Here is a 6,748-nt window from a genome sequence, read left to right as displayed (position 1 = left end):
TGGGTCTGAGGCAGAGCTTGTCACCTTCGAGGAACAACGATTTTCTTAACATGTTAAGCTTATGCAGGAGAAGGTGGTCGAGGTTGGAGGCTTGGCCCGTTTAATGGGTTTTCTAATCACAAACAAAACATACGGGACTAGTAGTCTCGTATGTTTTGGTTGTTTTTAATACGCGAATAGTGCACACAAAACATACGATATTACTAGTCCCGTATGTCTCGAGCGGACTGTTTTTTTGGCCTGTTGGCCAAATAGAGGTCGTTTTTGCTAAATAATTAGCAAAACGGTCGATTTTGCTAATTATTTAGCAAAAAAGAATTTTTTTTAAAAAAATCCTTTATAAAAAGCTTCCTAAAAAATTTATTAAAAAATTATAAAAAACTCCCTAAAAACTTTATAGTCACCCCTTTAAAGTTTCAAAAAGTGCAAACAAGCCTCAAAACTTTAGAAAATTACAATCAAACCCCTAACATTTTCAAAAACTACAAGACAACCCATGAAAGTTTCTTAATTTATAAATAGCACACCGGGAATTTCTAAAATTACAAATAGCCCATAATTTAACATATTGTATCCTAATATCATATATCATTGGTGTAGGGGAGACATGATGTGAACAGTTATGGGAAGTCCAGTATCCATAATACTAGGGAATGGTGGAATTTTCTATTATCCATTATGGGGATTAGAGTGAAATTCTAATCCTATCAGTGTCCAGAACCCCGGGTGGCTCAAACATAAGACTTAGGGGCTGTTTGGAAAGATGTTTTTAGGGGGAAAGAGCTGGAAAGCCTGCCAAAACCCTGCCAAAAGTGCAGCTTTTGGCAGGCTTTCCACCCAAATCGCCTCTAAAAGAGGCGATTTGGGTGGAAAGCCTGTCAAAAGCTGCACTTTTGGCAGACTTTTCCCCTACCCAAATCGCAAACAAACAGCCCCTTATTGGAAGCTCGGAATATTGAAATTGCAGTCTCTTTCCCAAGGAACCAAATATTGCCTATGTTCTTTTCCAATTAAATATCTTTCTACAAGCTATCAAATATCATCATATATTTTGTTTTTTAGTTCTTAAAATTTGCGTGTTTTATTTAGATTTATAAAAGATGGGATTAATGTTTAACCTATCTAATTTTGAATATTAAACTTAATAGTCTAATTTGTCTAAGAAAAACGTACCCTCGAACTATCTACTTTAACTGATAAAAATAAATATGTATCCCTTTCTTCTCATAATCTAGCAAAAAGAGGTATTCATTGTCTCTTCCGTTCTAAGTAATTAATTATATTAGTTAATAGATGATAAATGACTTGTAAGTTATAGTATATAAAGAAAAATAATTAGTTATTTCTCTTATTACACAATGATATCTTATCGTATTCAAATGGTGTATAAACCAATATGATATATATAAAAAAAATCAACACAATTCGTGCAAGCACGAGTAGGACGGAGGCACATTCAACGGAGTGGTGTGCAGTGACATCGCTCTATATGATAAAATTGAAGAAACATTACGCCAATATATTACTAATAACAAAATGAAAACAATGAAAAAATAAAATAAAATTAAGTAACCCATTAACCCTTCATGGCCCGAGCATAAATACAGTGATCACATACAGACATGATCCCTTAATTAAAAAAGGCCTAATTCCAAAATGATGTATTTAGTGATATTTTAAATGAAGCTATATTACAGCAATTTTTTAAAAAAAATGAAGAGCTACAAGGTCAATTATAATTATATCTAGCTAAATATATTTTTTGTACCTTTCATTAAAGTCAATAATATCGAATGTGAGAAAAAAATATTATATTCATATATGTATTGTGACACCACTATTATGAATTTCTGGCTCCATCGCTGAGCACGAACATAACACTTGTTGTTATAATCAATTATAACTCATTTAATTTTTCATTATAGTGCAAATTGAAACTTTTTATTTCTTCCCCATTTTCTTAATTTTTTTCTCCTATATTTTTTCATCATCACTTAATTTTAGTTACTTTCTAATAAATTTGGACTCACATTAATCATACAAATACAATAGTCAGTAAAAAGGGCAAAAAGTAGTGTATAAAGAAAAAAGAATGGAGAAAAGAAAGGAAAAAAGAAAATATAAAATAGGAAATTTTATCTATAAAATTTATTGTCTCTGCTATGCATTCTTAAGGGGGTTTTAAGATGCCCATCGTGAGTGATCCGGAGGGTTGAGAGTTTCAAATATGGCTTCAAAAGTTGGGGTTCAATTCTAAAAGGGGTTTTAGATATTTTGAAATTTCTTTTAACTTTTTTTTTTAATTTTTGGGGTTTTTTGGGTTGTTTGGGGGGGGGGGGGGGGGGGTTGGATTTGAATAATCGATCGAACGTTAAATGGCCTTTTTATGATAACATTCTACTTAAGGGTGTTATCTGATAATTATTCAAAGTTTTTTTTTTTGTTGGGGGGGGGGGGGGTTTCTACATATTTTAAGTGGATACTCTAAAATGGGCTTGACCTTTAACCTTTTCTTCTAAGAAACTCCTATCTTTTTTTTCCTTGACAAACAAACTTCTAACTTTTATTTCCCTATTCTCAATTGGCTCTTATTCATTATCTTCAGCTTGGAGAGGGGTAAATTTATCACAAAAAGATTAAATGCCTATCCTAAACTTTTAACACAAAGCATATTTATTTCAGAGTCTAATTACTTAGGTGCTGTTTGACAAGGGGTTAAGAGAGAAGCGTTAATGGTTAATTTAGTTAACCCTTCAAAAGATTAAATGCGTATCCTAAACTTTTAACACAAAGCATATTTATTTCAGAGTCTAATTACTTAGGTGCTGTTTGACAAGGGGTTAAGAGAGAAGTGTTAATGATTAATTTAGTTAACCCTTCCTGAGGGGTTAAAAATAATTTCATTGTGTTTAGATGTGATAGTTTGCATGAAAGGGTAATCATTTTGTGTTCTTTACTAGTAAAGAAGGATTAAGAAGGTTCTCCCTCTAACTTTTTAAACACCAAAATTAGGCCTGAAAGTAGTAAAGTTAATAGTGATTATTTCATTAAAATTAATTCAACCAAAAATTTGTATTCTTCTGAGCTATAAAAATATTCCCACTTTTGTACAAAGAAGCTCGATAAAAATCAAGTTAAATTAAAAAAAAATTAAATAACATACATAATAATAAAAATTTATAATGTAAATTTAAAAGGGATCTACACTATATAAAGATTTTAGTTTTGCTAAAATTTAAATAACTAGTTGACATGGTAAATTTCAAAGTACATCCAAAATTCAGCCTCAAAATTATTAAATTAGGTTAGTTGCGCTCGGAACCTAAATTTGGGTCCTGGATTTTAAAATGCAGGGGGTTATTCATTGGTATAATTTGGGGTGTAATGAGATAATTTGTGGAACATCAGTGTTTGGTGTTATTGGTTGGAATAATCGGATCTGGATTCAAGTTTTGAGGGTAATTGGGGACAAATACCCCCACTTACCCCTAAATTACACCACCTATATAACCATTCCTCAGCCCTCAATCTCATTTTTACCCTATTTCTTCTCCTGGAACAAAAGAGGGGAGCAAATTACCCCTCAGATCTCGATCTCGATTCAGCCAAATTTGGCGTCGTCCATCTCGTGGTCGTGTCACCCGCTCCGGCCATGTCGTTCCTCTGCTCGAGAGCCCGCCCGCCGCCGTCGTCTTACCTCGGCTGGACACCCGCCCCGCGGCGTCGTCTTCCTCAAAGCTCGAGAGCCCGCCCGCCGTCGCCGTTCCACGAGGTCGATCGTGCCGTCGCCGCCATATCCTCCGCGCGCGCTCCTTCTACGGCACCGCCTCGGACCACCACCACACAATCCCAACCCAAGGTACAATCTCGCGTCTCAACTCCCTCTTCTGCATTCCAGTTCACTGTTTGCATAATGCCATCATCCCATTTTCATTATTGCAAGCCAGAATTCTTGCCACAATCCAAATATCTGAAGCTTGCAACATGTCCATTCCATGCCTAGTAACGTGTGTATCTGGCGCTTGATATCTGTAAATTTTCACAACACTAAGGCCAGGTCATGTACATCCAAAAGAATATTGGAAAAATCAAAGATAAATGAAAATTTTCAACAACACTGACCTGTGGGCATAATTGCTTTTGTGTTATAGCTCAATGCCAAGAACTGCCCTCCGCGAATGTAAAATTAGCCGTCATCTCGTGCTTGGGGGGGGACGGGTCAATATATCCTTTTCATGCGCCAGCTACATCACCACCGTAATTCCGAGGTACGAAATCTGCGGCGCAGAAAGATTGACGTATAGCTGTAACTTGAGCTAGACAATGGCAAACCAATGTGGGAGGGATTGGGACAAACGTAGCCCAAGGAAGGTCAGAGCCAAAGTGATATGCGCGTATAAGTATTAAAATATACGAATTTCTTTAATTAAAGATTTAACATGTAGGCCCGCACCTGAGACTCTTTTAATTATGTAATAAGAGAAGACAACGGCATATGATTTGATCTCTATGCGTAGTTTTAAAAATGAGTGACTATGGCGGTATTTAAGCTATGTAAACGAATATGACTCATAATAGAAAATGGCGAAATGTATTGCCCGCATTAAAATTTGTATGATGATTCGAGCATTAATAGTAAGCATCATAAAACCATCTGAATGAGTATATGAACATATTTATTGTGAGTGCGAGCTTAATATATTAAGAGCTAGTTATGTATAATTATTTTTTATATTAAAATGAATAGTAAGATTATCAAAGTGAAATCTTTTAGGTGATTGATTCTTGCGGGCTGAGTCCATACATGTAATTAAGCTCTGATGGTTAAGCCTATTACGTTGTTGGATGTCAATAATTTCAGTTAACAACATGGCAGATATTATTTGATAGTCTATACTGCGAATGCGATAGACTATCAATATAAAAAACGAAGGTCGTCATACTAAAGGTTATCTCTGTCACCACGTGCAAGCATCAACATAATCCCAATAGTACGCCCCGATTTTAACGACGCTCTCCCGCTTCCTCGCGACTTGGCATAATCTCCCACATCCCAAAATTTAGGTTGGTAGTAAGATTAAGACTGTAGAAACAAGAAATATATAACTAAAATGATTCGACAATCTTATGTGGCAGCTCGCATAGACGATTGATTATGACTGCTCACACGCGCATCCGCCTATTGAACAGCGCGCGATTTTCATAAACAACAGTTTAGGCATCTTGTTCATCTCTCATGGATTCAATCCAATGTCAAATAGACCCCGACTACGCAATCGTTTTTCATTGTGGTTAATTCGTTTGCGAAGTCCCGACTCACTCTCCTGTTCTCTCTCGATTGTCTGCACGAGATAAGTGCCCCTGCCACCATTTAGCATACACAACGTGGATACCAGTAAAGAGTCTTAGGATATGCTCTCATGGGTTTAATGTCAGTCGAATACCAAGGAAACTCAGAAAATTTAAGATCTAGTGTTTAGGAAGGCTAGGTCGTGAATTACTTCGCGTCTTAAAAACCTATATCAAAAGCATGTAAAAAGTACTCTGCTGAGGATTGTACAATTGTACATACAAGACTACAAAGGTGGACCTATGTTCTGACATACCTCTTTTGATGGTGGAGTTTTATAAATGTGATCCGTACTTTGTAATGATATATTACTAACCATACTATATGAAATTTTTGGTTATTACGGTCATCCTGCCTACGAATTGCAACTCTACTAGGCTTGGTGGTTATTGATGGATTCTTTAACGCTAATTCGAGCAAGGCGCACAGCTTCTCTCATCTATAAATGGCCAAGAGATCCATTATATCTGGGTATCTGTGTGTTTCTTTTTTTTGGCTTATATATTAGAGTTTTTTTCTATCTGCCATTTTAGTGGTTGGTGTTCTAGTATTAACATATATTGGTTCGCAGGGTGAAGGCAAAAAACCCATTTTTATTTGCAGGCTTGTGCTAGGACAACTGTGGCTATGTCGAGGATTAGATACGTGTTCAAATAAAAGAAAGAAATTATTGGTTGTAAATAAGAAATGGGTATATATTTAGATGTGTTACTGTGTAGGGAGCTTTGATTAGGCTTTACGCTCCAGCTAAGAGTCTCAACATTAATTAAAGGGAAGCTCTGTGGTTGCGGTATACCGTGACTTTTATGTTTTGTCGATATACACTTTTGTAACAATCTACGAGGTAGATTTGTGTTAAGTATTATTGCTAATTCAATTCGATCTCGTATCATATCTATTAAGGCGATTCCGATTTTTTCAGTCTTTGTTTGTAGAAGATTCAGAAGGTAATTCATAACAATAATATATTGATGCGTAGTTTGATCCAAGCCGACTAACGACAATATGCAGCATACCAGAGCTTTTGGACATCAGGTATACATTATAGGTTCTAAAGGGTTGTAGTACCACCCATGTTGAAAAAGGAGTAACCGGCGGGAGGAGTGATTCCCGGTCATTGAGAAAGACATACAATTTAGAGTCTGAATTAAAATGGTCATGCCTGTTTTAAAACTCAGCACAAGCAAACAACAAAGACAGATAGATGCAGAATCTATAATATTAGTTAATGATTAGACTAGATTTTAGGTATTATTCCTGATATTCTGTTGTTTATGTTACGCATATCGATGTGTAACTATTTTCTATAATTGATCCGGCCACCGTCTGATTCATACTCTTGACGTTCCCGCTATCCGCTCCCCACTCTCGAGGAATTTCCATATAACTGTATACACA

This window comes from Asparagus officinalis, chromosome 10 (assembly GCF_001876935.1).
Source record: "Asparagus officinalis chromosome 10, Aspof.V1, whole genome shotgun sequence".
Taxonomy (NCBI): Eukaryota; Viridiplantae; Streptophyta; class Magnoliopsida; order Asparagales; family Asparagaceae; genus Asparagus; species Asparagus officinalis.
This window is presented reverse-complemented; position numbering follows the sequence as displayed.